General features: G+C 38.0%; 1 protein-coding gene across 3 annotated transcripts in view; it reads left to right on the plus strand.

Annotated features, from left to right (window-relative positions):
• The window catches only part of EXOC6 (exocyst complex component 6), an 85,908-nt gene that overhangs the window by 2,679 nt on the left and 68,609 nt on the right, over positions 1-14,620 (plus strand). The window lies entirely within an intron of this gene.

A 14,620-nucleotide genomic window follows, 5' to 3' on the forward strand; every position in this document is an offset into this window, starting at 1 on the left:
GGCGCGGAGGGGACGCGCTGCCCCCGGTGCCGCTCCGCGGGGGCCCGACCGCCGCCCCCACCCCGGGCCCTGCGGGGCGGAGGGAAGGGGCCGGTGCGGCGCTGGCTGGCAGCCGGGCTGTCACGTCGTGCCGGGCGCTGGCAGGGAAGGGGGCCGAGCGGACACGGTGGCCGGTGTCCCGGCCCCGGGCTGGCCGCTCCCTGGCATTGTCGGCCGGGGAAGCAGCCGGGCACTGCCCGGCTCCGGCGGGGATGGAGTGCGGCCTCGGGATGGGGCGCCGGCGCCGGGCCTGGCGCGGGTGGCCGGGCTCGGGGCGCCCGCCGTAAGCCGGTGCCGGCCTTTGCTGCCCGCACTCGGACGCGAGTCAGCTCCCTGCGTGTGCCGTACCCTCGGTTCTGTGCTGAGAACGGCGCCGAAACCGAACCATGGGTGGGTGGTGCAGTGCTCCACTATGCAACATCTAAASATGCGGTCTGAAACCTACTACCCTGGTCAGCTTCCTTGGAGATGTGACAGTGTGTAGAGCGTTTCTGATGTGCTGTGTCTTTAATGGTTTGGTTTTCTGTCTTTTTACTCCAATTCCACGTACTGCCAAATGGCCTAGTCTGTGTGTTGAAGAAAAGGTTTTGCATAACCTTTCACGTTAGAGGCAAACGTCGAAGTGCCTTTCACTGAGCTGGAGAGAGAAGGGCAGGGCCTGTGGAGAGTGAGTTGGGTATAGAGGAAACACAGGTGGAAAGGGGATCTTCATCTTGCAGCTGTACTGATGCTTCCCTGATTAAAGATGTCTGAAAGAAGTGAAAGAGCATAGGCACTATCCAAATGGAGCAGAGAGAACTGTGAATTTGAATGTTATCTCTTTGAGAAGATACAGCGAGCCTGTGTGCAGAAAACTGGAAAAGGCAGTTTGTGTGGCTGCATGCTGCGAAGCGGTGACATGGTGCTGCTGGCTTTTTGTGGAGCAGGAATGGTGCCTGCTGGAGGGTGTGGGTGGAACTGGGAGAGGGCGAACGCAGGGTACACAGGTGAGGAACCCTATGTTGAGAACTGGTGGTGGAGAAGTTTTTGTTGTATGCCAGATGGTAATTTTGCGCATGATAGCAATTGATTTAGAGGTTGGCTAGGTGTGTCTGCAGTGGATCCTCCAAAGCTGTGTGGGAGGTGGCAGTCTGGGCATTTGTGCGAGGCTGGGRCTAATCAGTCCTGTGAGAGCCTGATGGGGAATGTGGTGGGGTCATCCAGACATCACACAGCGACTGCTTGCTGGGTCAGTCTGCTCTTGGAGGGCAGCTTGGAGCAAACTGCACTCTGATCTCCCCTCATGTTCCATAAACACAGCTGCCATTGAGAACACAGTGTGGAGATGCTGAAGCTGAGCATCACCTGTGATAGTGTGGGCTTAGGCTGAGAGAAAGGAGCTGGGATGCTTTCAGACTTGTCCCTGGAGGCAGTTTAACTCTGTTTCACTTAACAAGCCCAGGCAGGTTGGAGCTGATGCCTGCAAAAAACCACACCGAAGTATTAAATGTAACTGCAGTTTCGCTACCATCTCCAATATAGAGCTTATATCAGAGTAACCTCTGGAAAGGACACAACAAAAGAAGGCATGTTTGGGAACCACAGGTGTGAATGAACAAGGGACTCTATTGAATCTCTTGTCCATATTAAGCATTTAAAATGTGCTGAATTTTTGTAAATACCAACATTTAATTTCTTTTTTTTTTTTTTTGCATCTTCCTATCCTGTCACTGACTTTCCAATAAGGGAATTTTGCTTTGCTGACTTTCAGGACTTTTAGGAAAAAAGTGCATGTTGGTCTGATTTAATCTCTAGTGTTCAATTACAAAAAAAAAAAAAAAAAAMMAAAAAAGAGGTTAAAGAGTGGTTACATCTGGCTGATTGTTTTCTAAGAAGTCCATACACTTACTTCCTAAGAACTGCACTGCTTAAAATCAATACTTGAGCTGTCTGCTCAGCTCTGTTACAATTTGTGAATTGCTGTGTGAAACTGAAAAGTTTGAAATCCCACATCTAATAATTACAAGATCTGTTTCAGTGAASAGAAGCATGAATGTAAAATGGAGCATTATTTTCTGCATGAGATCTRGGTTTACTTGCTAAACAATATAAATCAAAGAAATGAGTAATTCTGTGTGCGGTTGCATAAAGCTACAACATAAAATGGTCCATTGATTTCCAGTCACAGAAGCTACTGAAGCCAGTTGTCTCATGAAATGACTGAAATGATGTTCATTTCATTATGTGAAACAGAGTATTTTTGTAATCTCTGGTCTGTAATTCTGGGAGAATATTTATAGCATTGCGATGTGAAATAAAGTACCAGCATACCTGCCTAAGAAGGGCAGAGCAACCTAGCAGAACAAAAGAAGGGACTTGAGGTGAGTGGTTTGGATAAGTAGTATGAGGTAATTAAATGCTAAAGATTGTAGGATATGCAAGATCTGACTTATCCTTAATTGTTCATATTAAGATATTAATGTCTTCCTGGTGCATCCATACTTCACAAAGGAAGTGTACTTTTTTTTTGTGGGCCATATGTAGATTCCATGGAAACACATTTTTGCTCTTGTTTTGCTTCAGTGTTTTGCTTGCTATTGGGTGTAGCTGTCCCTGCCAGGGTGCTGTTTGCTACCCTGCTACAAGAGAGGCAGCACTTGTTCTTACGATATAAAAGTAATAGCATTTATTGATATATATATATTGGTTTTGTGTACAATTTACAGGTAAGGAACAACAAACAGACTGATCCTGCAGGTGATTTTCTGGTGCTGAGATCTACCCATAAAGAGGAAGGTGAAATCCAGGTCCTTTAGAGGAGGAATCAATGTACAACTAGTGCAGTTGGGATTATTTACTGTTTAGGAGAGTTTGCGCCTAAAGATCTCAAGAAACATGAAATTAAGAGATTGTATTTGATAAAATCTATTTTTTTTTAGATTTTAAGTGGATGAATTTATTGGCTTAAATTTGCTGCTATTTTACTTACACCTCTAAATTCAGTAAYACATGCTGAATCATTACAAATGAGACTTAAGCCAACATGCCTTTCATTAAGTAGGCAGACCGTGTATATCACAAGCCAGGATTATTTTTTTTTTTCCATCAGACTCTGGGAAACTTTTATCAACATCTTTTTGACTTTAGTKGCTGACAAAATGAGATTAATGACAAAACCTGTTAAAGGCTCATCACTCTCACCTTTTTATATAACATGTTAATGTCTTATAATTCATGTTGCATACATACTTTTGAGCTTCTCTCAGGGAGAGCTATCACATTTCTAATCTTTAGAAAGAAAATGGAAGAAGACAAAAAGAAAGAAAGGCAATTCTTGTAATTCTCTCAACAAAAACAGCAAAAATTAGAGAGCTAATAATGAAAAAGTTTAATGCCCTCACTGAACTCTGTGTATTAACACTTCTCGAATAGTCTGTTGGACATGCTGTAGTAGCTAACAAGATAAATGCTCTTCAGAAGAAAATAGTTGACCTTATCTGATAGTGTGTTTATGGTTGGTGGAAATAGGTCAAAGTGGAGCTCAGCAATGTAGAAGTTGTTCTGCCAGTGCCTTCGTGGACTCTAGATATGAGTCTCTTTGAGTCTGTAGTAATGTGGAGTATTTCAAAGCCTTTTTTAAGAATAAATGAWTTAACTGTTAAACTCTAGATTGGCAATATATTTTGTAACCATATGGTAGACTTTCTCTAAGCACTTCATCTTGAGAGCCTTGCATCACTAAGTCTGCAGTGTTCTGCCATTCCCATGCACAGCCTGTCATTGGAGTACTGAACAAAAATACGAAAGTAAAATTAAATATAAAACCTGTGGGGGATTTAATAATGGAAATTTTGTAGCTAAGGTGAACTTGATAAGGAGGTGCTTGTCTATTAATGTATCTGTAAATGGAATGTACTCTGTAGCTTTAACCCACAATTGCGGCTTGGAAAGTGCTTCTCAACTCAGTGTAAAAATGCTTTTAATCAAATTCTCTCTTCCTGAAATCTGTCATCACCAAGATGTWGCTTGGTAGATGTTAGAGCATCTTCTAGGTTACTGTAAATTGTGCAGGCCATGAAACTTTTTTGCAGAGTTCTCAGAGAGCCTCCTGTGAAGACATTTCACTGGCCTGTTGTCTCTGACTATGGCAATCACACCCACAAGCACTGTTCAGTTGATGCATTTCTGCCTGCTGCAGTATGCTGCAGTCACCTTCCACTGATCTAGGACTGCAYTGCACTGGTAAAAGCAGCACTGAGCTGAGTCTGCAAAGAATCATTTCTGTATGSTGCTGTGTTTTTCTCATTTGGGTTAAACAGAATTTGGAGGTTGGACATCATAAATGAGTTTGGCTGAGGTGTTAGAATCAATTGATAGTTCATCCTGAACTTCTGACGTTGTGTTGCAGAAAAGCCAAAGGTAAAAGCTACACTTCAGTAMGGCATCGTTAGAAAAACAAAACTATTTTGTCCTTTGCTGATCAAGGTCTCTAAGAAAATACAGAGTAAGGAATATGGAGTGAGCGTCTAATTCTGCTGCTTTTACTGTGTTGTGGTACATTTTGCAACTGTGGGTGCTTTGCCCAGATTGGGGTCTATAATTTGTATTTTGGAGATATTCTTGTGTTCATTGAGGGGATCTATCCAAAGCAAAATGAGCCAAGTGCCTAAATGTTATGTAACTTTAACTTCAATTTTACTGAAATGATACATTTCACTTACCAGCAGGCATGATTTAGCTGTGTGATTCTGCGTCTTCAGCACAACAGTTAGTAAGCAGTAACATAGGCAGTGTGAATGACTTCTCAAAATAGAAGATTGTACAGAATTAACACAATTGCAGGCAGGGAAATACCTTTTCTTAGTACTTGTCTATGGTCTGTTGGGATTTGTGATGTGGTTATCCAAAAACAAAATGTGGTTGCCTTCATTTTTGTCTTGTGGTCTTACTTGTCTGGTAGGATTGTCTAAAGTAATTTTTGTGTTTTCATTATGTTGTTTTTTGAATATGAGCCAGCAATTCACATTTTTGTCTATAGCTTAGTCTTGTTTTAAATATAGAGCAAATGTAAGAGGGCTCTGAGATCATCYGCCAGTGCTTTAAATCAGAATTTCCAGCGTTGGATCACATATTTTGATTTCAAATAGTATAATAATSTTTTACAGAGTTGTAAACTATCCGTTTGAAAACCAGTAGTATCTGTTAGTGGTCTGTCTTCAAGCTCTTCTTAGTTTTCAAGTTAATGTGTTTCATTCCTGCTTCCCTTTCAAACAGAAGTTACAAAGTAGCCCAAAAGAACTGGAAATTACTGGTGTGATAGCTGTGGTCTCTTTTGGATCAGGTCTTGGCTCTGTGTAATCCCTGCTCAGCAATGACAGCAACATCTCTGTATTATCAGCCCTGTGCTCAGCACAAATCCAAAACACAGCCCCATACCAGCTACTGTGRAGCAAATTAGCTCTATYGCCACCCAAACCAGCACATATATTTATATATCAGTTTATCTTTATTATAATTGCTAACTTCTATTTTTTAGGGTTGTTAGGGAGTAAGGAAACTGCCTGCTTACTGTGAACAGTGTATGCTGAAAAAACAGGCGTGCCTCTTAATGTTAGTTGCAGATTTTGTTACTTGGTGCAGGATTTGATGATATTCTRTGTATTTAAGTTGAAAGACATCAGTCTGATAAAGCAGCTATCTATGTGATGTATATTGCTCTGAAGGAGCAAATTTTTTTATCACTAATCCATTATATAGATTATTTATATTATATATTATATTATTTATTATAATCCATTACGTAGAGTGAAAAGGACATAAGAAGGGTGTGTGCTGTAGGCTGATTGATCTGGCATTCAGCAGCAGAACTGCAGTTCTGATTTTTCTGTAGCCTGATCATTCAGATTTGCCATTGGGTGCAAAAGTATTTTAGGAGGATTCACTTGTATTGCTGCAAGTTTTAACTTATTACTTCTCAACTTTTTGTGAAGCCGGAAACTGTTCATGGGTAATATCTGCATTGCATTTTTTAGTTGTGAAAAAATATTTAGGTTCAATGCTGATTAAGTTTGTCATGAAATATGTRTCTGCAAATCAGCTTATCTTGATCTTTTAAGTGTTCATACATCAGCTTCTGACTCAGTTCTTGCAGTGATTTCCAAATGGGCAACTGCCAAGTGAAGCTTTAACCTAGCTAGTAACCTATGTGAATTGTTCTGAAATAGCTCTCTCCAATTTCACAAGCATTACCAAAAAGCTTGAAATTGCCCCAGTGTTAGGAAACAAGTTACAAAATACRTTAGAGTTTTTAAAATAGAGGAATCATCTGCTGCATCATCGTCAGAATAATGTACTTAATAGGTGTTGAATGCAGTTTGTCATTGTCTCATTTAAATTTAGCCGCCTTGTCATATGAACAGCTTATGCTTGTGCACTTTTGTATCAGTTAAAATCAGGAAAGCCAGTTCTTACTCCTGTCATCTCTTCACTGACTTATTCCTCAAAGTAATTTTATTCAGTGTCTGGTGGCCCAATTTTTGGACTTGCCATGTGCATAGGAAGTGCATAATTTTGCATCCTTCCCAAATGCCAGTCACGTGGGTACTTATTTGCTTGCAGGTTCTTTTTTGGAAAACCGACAGCACAGCCTGTGCTCCAGCTTGCTTTGTGTGTTGCTGAACCATTGCATTGAGACTTTGCAATTTCCTCAATACAGGTATACCCGAGGAGCCTTAGCATAATTCAGTTAAATATAAATCTGGTTTTGACCTGCAAATGCTGGTGTGTTTGTGAGTTTTGTCATGTTGCATTTTATATATTACACTACTAAAATGAGCTCATTCAAATCAATGAGGATTAGTATGTCTTAAATAACGCTTTTAAGATAGTACCAGAAGTGGATTTGCAAATAAAAAAACCTATTTTTATGGTTTGTGGTAAACTGTTAACTACTAACTTCTTCAAAAATATAGACCTAGCTTTGCTTCAGCATCAAGTAATCACTTGAGATTTTATCTTCCTGAAGGGCTTGCTGTGTCTAGTTATAAAGTCTGATTGTTGCTAGACTTTCTGGCTATTTTCTGGTGAAGGTTCAAATGCCCAGACCTAATCCCTGTCACCACAGACCTTGGTATAACAATGACAGAATGTTCAATTTGATGTTCAACTTCAAGTATTTTCAACAATGCATTTTTTCCTCATCTTTTACATGTCTGCTAGGGAACTATCTGTAATTCTGACCAACTGGGTCCTGTGCAGGAAGGAGTTAATGATCTCTCCTGGAGCCTGGCTGAAGCCYTTCCCGTACCTCAACCTTTGCCAGTAATAGCAAACTAGTAGGGAACTTAATCACTGACAGAGGTATTAAGAAGGAAGGAAACAGATTTTAGAGTGCATCAGCCTTGATGGAAAGACATGGRATTGGACAGAGAAGACCTAAAAGACACTGGGGATGTTTTTTTTTATTTTATATAGCATGAGAAAAGTGTTCAATTCTAATATTGTGGGGGAGATTTTCATTGTGTCTCAGGGAAAGTAATTTGCTTGCAGAATTGTAGTGAGTGTAACTTGCGATTCTCCTGTGAATCAGAGTAATACAAAATTAATAATGCATATACTGCAGTATATGTACCTKGGGGATACTTTTGAGACATTTCAGCTTTGAAACGAAATGTTTAAACTTTCAAGTTTTGGGACTTTCACTGTTTGCACACTTCCTTAGGTATAAGATGACTTTGAAGGATTTTTATCCTGTTTTGTTCATGGAAGCAGTGTTTTCTTACAMGTTTYGTTATGAGTTAATTTCAACATAGARGTAACATAGTACRTATTRTTTTATAYTGCATATTTGTTCTAGTTTGTTTCATAAAGTTAGGAAGCTATGAGCAGTTAGCCAGTGTGCACTATCTTCTCTTGAAATGTGGAGTTCCTGTGCTGTGCTGGGGTGTCACCTTTCCCCAAGAATTGGACAGATTTTCCTAGTTTGTATGGAGCAAGTGGAGAACTGGAGTACGTCAGTTGCTTCAACACTGTTAATTGCTTCCTAACCGTGAGAAACACTCAGTTAGTTTCAGTTCACCTTATGAATTGAAAACAAGGTTTTTTTGAAAGTCAGTGATCCTAGGAGGTGTGCAAAGGGTATATAGCTCAGGCTGTTGTTTTACATGAGTTAAATACATGGTGATTTTCTAAGTATAGGCTATGTGAACTCATAGAGTAAATGAATAATATAAAATCATTGTAAAATACATGCTTTGGTTATATGTTTGCAGAGGAACATGACACAAAGAGTTATCTTGTTTGTTTGGTATTGAATGCATTCTTAATCCAAWTGGTTTAGAAACTTTTTAATTACTGGATATTTTATTTAATCTGGAACCTCTTAAATTTCTGGAATRATATGCTTACATCTATGCAGTGTTGGTATTCAAAGCCTGTTGAAATAAGTGATGTACACATTTCTGACATTAAATATTCTGCTCTATTTCATATATCTTGTGAAGAGACATATGAGAGTGCTGACATATGAAAGGTATTTTGTCTACCATAACAATTGGTATGTATTTACYTTGAAGATTATCTCTCAAGTACTTTAGATAAATTTGAAAGATTAGCTAGAGGTTTTAATAGATKGCTAATTATTTCTGGTACATGTATAATAGAAATCTGATCTTTTTTAAAAGAATTTAGGAGCTCACCATTTGATTTACAGATTAATCCATTGCTCCTAAAACGTAACAATTTAAATAACAATCAGTCTAAGGAAATATTAAGGAAAGGTAAAAAATAATGCTATATGGACTTCMGTTTCCTACTTTATTTTCTATGAAATAACACAGGTACCAGCTACATGCACTTGTRTCCATTTAGGTAAAAGAAACAGATGGCCAAACTTGGCACTTCATTCTGTGGTGATAGCCAGTACCAAAGTGAGTGAAGCTACTGTTTCCTTTGCTGCCTTTTAATCTACTATTGCAACACAAAATTAGGGAAAAAAAGTGGTAGCGCAGCACTTGTTTTTCAGTTTCTTGCTTCATACATCAGTAAGTCACACAAAGGCTTAGCAGGAAGAGGCATCTCCTTGGTCAGCAGTGTAAAAACAGGAAGGAGGAAGTCTATTGCAAATCTGGGTGTACTGATTATCAGTTCATGTTTCGCTGCAGAGGATGTCCATTAACAGCCATCAGCGTGATCCATTGCTTATCCAGCAGGAACAATGACTGCTCTAGTGCTGCTACTACAGAATAAGGATCCTGCTTATAGGAAGTAATGTTAACTAACAAACTGTACTCGGCCCTTTCCTGCTCATAGAAACAGGATACTATTAGTGAGAACAATTCACAGAAATTGCACATCCAGGAAAACCAGGCAAGCAAAGCATAACAGCTAAACTAAGATTAATAAAATCTTTTCTCTGAATAGGCCATAGCTGAGTTCTGTATTGTTCTGGCACGTAATGTGAGTTTTTAAATAGAGTGGTTGAGATGTAATTATGAGTAAGGATGGYAGAACTGGAATGTAGGTAGTGTCTGGCATTGAAAGGCTGCTTAGGTTTTAAGAAATGTGCTTATTACTATAACTGCAATTGAATYACAGGAAACACCTGGACATTATTTTATAAAGCTTTTTAGGGTGGATGCAGCCACCTATATGAAATTACTCCCTGGAAAAATCCTTACAAAGTTTGCAGCTTGTGTAAACAGAAAATATCTTTGTATATTGTAGGACAAAGGAAATTTCTGCAGCGTTTCCTGTGAAACTGCAGCTCAAATGGAGTGTGTGATACAGTATCGACCTTAGGGATGCCATGGTTATAGTCACAGTGACAGGTCTGTTTTAAGGGCACAGTCTTACTTGCATTGGCAGTGTTTTGTGCTTGCACTGATCCTACTGAACTAATCGTGCAAATTTGAATTGCAGACATTATTTTATAATTTTATTTAGTGTATCTCCGTGTTGCTGTTTTATTTTGGGATTTTTTTCTCAATGAAAGGAGAAATAGAGAGCATCTAGTGGGCCGTCTCTTCCAGTGTATGTATTGGAGCTAATTGAGAGCATCTTTAGCATCAGGACAAAATTGGCTTTGGTAAYAAGATATGAATTCTAAAAACATTATTTTCCGTAAGCACTGTTTCTTCATTTGAGAGTTAGCTTATTTGTATGGGGGTTTTAAATATCACTTTGAAAATTGAATAAAAGGTGCATGGTTGGAAGTTTTTTTTGTGTTTTTATTTAATTGATCAAAGCAATCAGTAATTTTTCCCCCCACAGTGCTAAATTTGAAGCTCTACAAATGAATCTTTTTCTCTTGCTTCCATTGCAGATCAGAAGTTGCATGGTCAGATTTACATTCCATGTCAAACTTGTACAACTGTTGTTCAGMTAGATGTAATTCCTGTCATTGTCACAGCATTCATGGAGTTGTAACTGATTGGCACTTTCTGAGTGGTTATCAGTATCCTGAAAGGAATGTGTGCATACAGTTTTTAATTGCTTCATATGTCTTGTGTAATCAGGAAATGAAAGACTTTGTGGCAATATAGCAGGGGTGGGGAGACCTGCAATTCATCCTAGAACTGGGACAGAACAGGATGGGTTGGGGGAGGCATGAAAATGGTGAAAGGTGGCAAGTCATTAATGAGGAGTTTCTTTGTCATGTAAAAAGATTTTCTCTATTTTCCGACATGGTTTTTTTTTTTTGCTATTTTAAGATAAGTGATCTGTTTTAAAAGTCCCTGCTGCTGCTAGAACCTGTTATTATAAAGGATCATTAGAAGGAGAATTGTTCTCAAAAATTTTACAGTATTGCTCCATAAGCTCAGAGCTGTTTTTCCTGAATGTGGATTGCAATTAAAAATTGAATCATTGCCCATTTAAAAGAGAACACAAAACAATCCCGAAAATCTTTAAGAAATAACCGATTTTTTTAAAACTCCGATTGTGTGTTTTAAATATTATTTTTTTCTTTATCTAATAGATTGTTCTAGTCATGTTTTTTAATTGACATCACCAGCTGGGAATTCTTATGATCTTCTGAATAATTATTTTCTTATGAAAGTATGGAGATTTTATTTTTAACTCTTCAAGTTAATTCTTTTGCCTGAAGGCTATGTTTCTGAGCAGTTCTGCTCTCCTTTGAAAAGTTACAGCCATTGCTGTAGATATGAGACAAAATTACTTTAGTTCCCATTCTGATTATTCTTGCAATCTATTTTTCCATGCTAAAACAAGAAGATTGCAGCAGAAGTTGTGTTTGGGTATCTGGTTATTATAATTTTCTACTCTAGAGGACATAGATGTGAAGATTGAAGATGAGGAGGGGAAAAAGCAAATTAAGGATATTTGCGAGCTTTCAGGAAATAATTTTAGGCTGCTGTACCATTTTTTTCTTACAACTTTTAATTTCCCTCCTCCTTAGTGAGATGCTCATCCTCTTTTAATCCCACCTACACTCAGGCATYTAAGGACATATATCCCATTGTGTGCACAGAAATATGTGTATGAAATGATAGCAGAACTGATAGTGATAATGTGTATGTATGAAGTTGCCATTATGGAATAGATCATATGGCTTCGGGGTAAATGATTTTGGATATTAATATTATTTTTTGTAGGGTCATTTGGAATTCTTGGCATGTTAAGTTTTACGATTTTTARCTGCATTTTAGTTCTCTGGAGATGAGCCTTTTTGCTTTGCTTAACAGCTGGTATTTTTGKGCATAGGATGGTGCCCTCTGGTGCTTCAATATATTTTTGCATCTAAACACAAAAAATCATGAAGACCTATGAAATACACATTTTTTCATATTGTATTTCAGTTTTGAAAGTCAAARTTTTAGGAAGGTTTTTTGCAGTATAAAGTAAACTTATTTTATTGTTTTCAATTGGAAAATAGTTGCATATCTGAAAATYCTCCTTCATTTTTTCTTGAGACTTGAATTCAAATCTGTTTATGCTTGTCTTTCTCCCTTCAGCCTACCTGGTAAAAAAAAGATCAAGGTAAAAATATCCTTATTGCAATAAAATGTATCCACTGAGACAACTTTCTCCTTTAGGTTATTCTCTGACTGCTCGTGTTTTATTTTTTTCCTTTTTCAAGTACTTTCTACACTATCTTGTTTTACTTCGATTTGCATTAATATGACTCATCCAATTGTTGGGATGAGTCAAAAAGAAGTGTTTCAGTTTATATACAGAGTTCTGGGAATATAGACAAATAACCTGCTACACATTACCAGGAATGTTGTTCAGCTCTGCTTGTGCACATCATGGGTTCCCTGCTTGCCCTTTAGATTGGGATAGAAATCAGTACCTGTTCTATCACCGATTTGCAGTACTGATATCTAAGTACTCAAGTTAATGCTCTCTCATTCCAGATTGAAAATTACGGTGATAATGTGTTGGTTTGGGTTTTTTAGATGCCAAAATCGAATATAAACTTCTGTCTCTAACATCAGTGATTTTCTCTTTTTTTTTTTTCTAGTTTGAAGACTTGTAGCAAGCAAAACGCTTTCTTGTCAAAGTTTTGTGGTATGAATCAACTTCTAGTAGTCTATAACTTTCTATAGCTGTGCAGATCAGAAGYTGAAAGCAGTTGTAATAAAAACAGATCATGTCTTTCAGCTTGACACAGTTCAAAAATCCATTTCATGGGCCCATAATGCTGAAGAAGATCCTTGGGGCTCTTCATTCAGATGTGTATAAATGTAAACAAAACCTGAAAGAACTGTGTATTACATGTGTAAAAATTCTTTTGGTATCCTAGGCATGTTTGCCCCTTTCTGTGACACTTTCTGCTGCTGGATGTGAAGCTGTTTGCAGTGAGATATTTTTAGAGTAGGTATAATTATGTCTAATTGTCATCTCCCAAAGAAATGGAGCTAAAAGGGTTGCTGCTTCTTCACTTGCTTTCCAACAGAACTCTGTATGTGTGTTGTAGATTCAGTTAATTTTGTCTTAATTAAAAAAAATTATCTCTGGGATGCTTTTAGGATTCCACATCTCTCTCCAAGATACTGCAGTATTGGTGATTTGTCTGCCTGATAATTTAGYTCTAAAATGTATTGTTATCAGCATCTCTTGCAGTGTCATTATCTGCTGAAATGTACACTTTCAGATATTTATTCAGAGGTAGCAGTTACTTTATTTAGATAGGTGTAGGTAATCTTCGAAATAAATGTAGGTATAGAAAATAAGCTTCAGTATCAGAAATAAACTAGAATGTGTGATGTTCCATAATGGGTATATCAGGTGTGTATTGTCTCAGTTGTGTTTGCAGATTTGAGAAAAAGCCTAATTTCTGTCCATGGCCAGAGATGGCCTGGCTCTCCAGTGTACACTTACATTTTCAAAAAGGCTGTGATTTTGGCTGGATGTTGTTCTGCAGCTCCTGAAATTGCATATGTGAACTGTCCTCAGAGAAGTGTCCTAAGGGAGTCAATTAACCATTTAATGAATCTTAAATGTTAAACCGTTTAATGAATCTTAACAGTCAATAACTGTTTAATGAATCTTCTCCTCATTTGTGGGAAAGTTGTGATACAAAGTGTGACTTTCTTTTCAATACTCTGATGATTCATTTCTGTAAAGGCAAGCAGTTCTGTCTCAGGAGTTTTTCATTAGTGTGCTGACGAGYGTTGATTTGTTATTCCCACAAGATGGAGCTCTCTACATAGGTAATTAACATGGGATTTAGACTGCTAGTGCATCTTAGGGGGCTCTGTCAAAATACTGGTTTAGATCACAGGTCACAATTTTATTAGTATCCTTGCAGAAGTGGGGTACAATGTGTGACACAAAATAGGAACTATTATTTTAAGAAGGCAAGGTAATCTTACGATAAAGTCATTGGGAGGTACACAGTATTGCTTTCTTCCCCCTATCTTGAACATTTATTCCCTGTATTCATTTAAATATTGAGATAATACCCCACAGATTAAAAATTAGTACTTTATTATAATTAAATATAAGCATAAGTGGCCTTAATATTGAAGAAAATATAATACTGATTTTTATAACAATGAAAACTGTATTACCTATGCTAGATTGTATGTACTTCCAGAATTTCTGGCTGTGTTTTCTGAAACTTTTTAATAACAATTTAAAGAGAAATCTTCTCATTGTAAATGATTTCCTTCTGTCAGTATTTTACGAGCATGTCTGAAAGGGTTGGCAGATCTGAAATGGATAASTAGTTATCAAGGCAGTTTCTATATCCCCAAATCGTCAGGCAAAAACTAAGTCCAAAAAGACCGTGCATCGCTACCACCAAAGAAAGTTTGGTGGCATAAACTCAAGCATGGAGTTCTTCTTGCACCATCTTTTTGCAGTCTTAATTCTCATTTTAGATATATTTTCTTTCCTGAGTTTTACTGCTGTTTTGATTGATGCTTCCATTACACAATTTACAGTTTGAGCACATGCTGATGATAGAAGTCTCCTGTCTTTGTGATAATGATGCTCCTATCTCGCTTCTCTTGGAGAACATTGGAAGGAGACTCAAACTTGGAGGCACCCTTAAACAAAAAGGCTTAAGAAAGCAGTAATAAATTGAACTTCTTTTTCTGTGTATTATTTTTGGTTGGTTGGTTTGGTTTGTTTGTTG

The sequence above is a fragment of the Malurus melanocephalus genome, unplaced genomic scaffold (genome assembly GCF_030028575.1).
Source record: "Malurus melanocephalus ecotype Western Australia unplaced genomic scaffold, MMel_1.1 scaffold_12, whole genome shotgun sequence".
Classification (NCBI taxonomy): Eukaryota; Metazoa; Chordata; class Aves; order Passeriformes; family Maluridae; genus Malurus; species Malurus melanocephalus.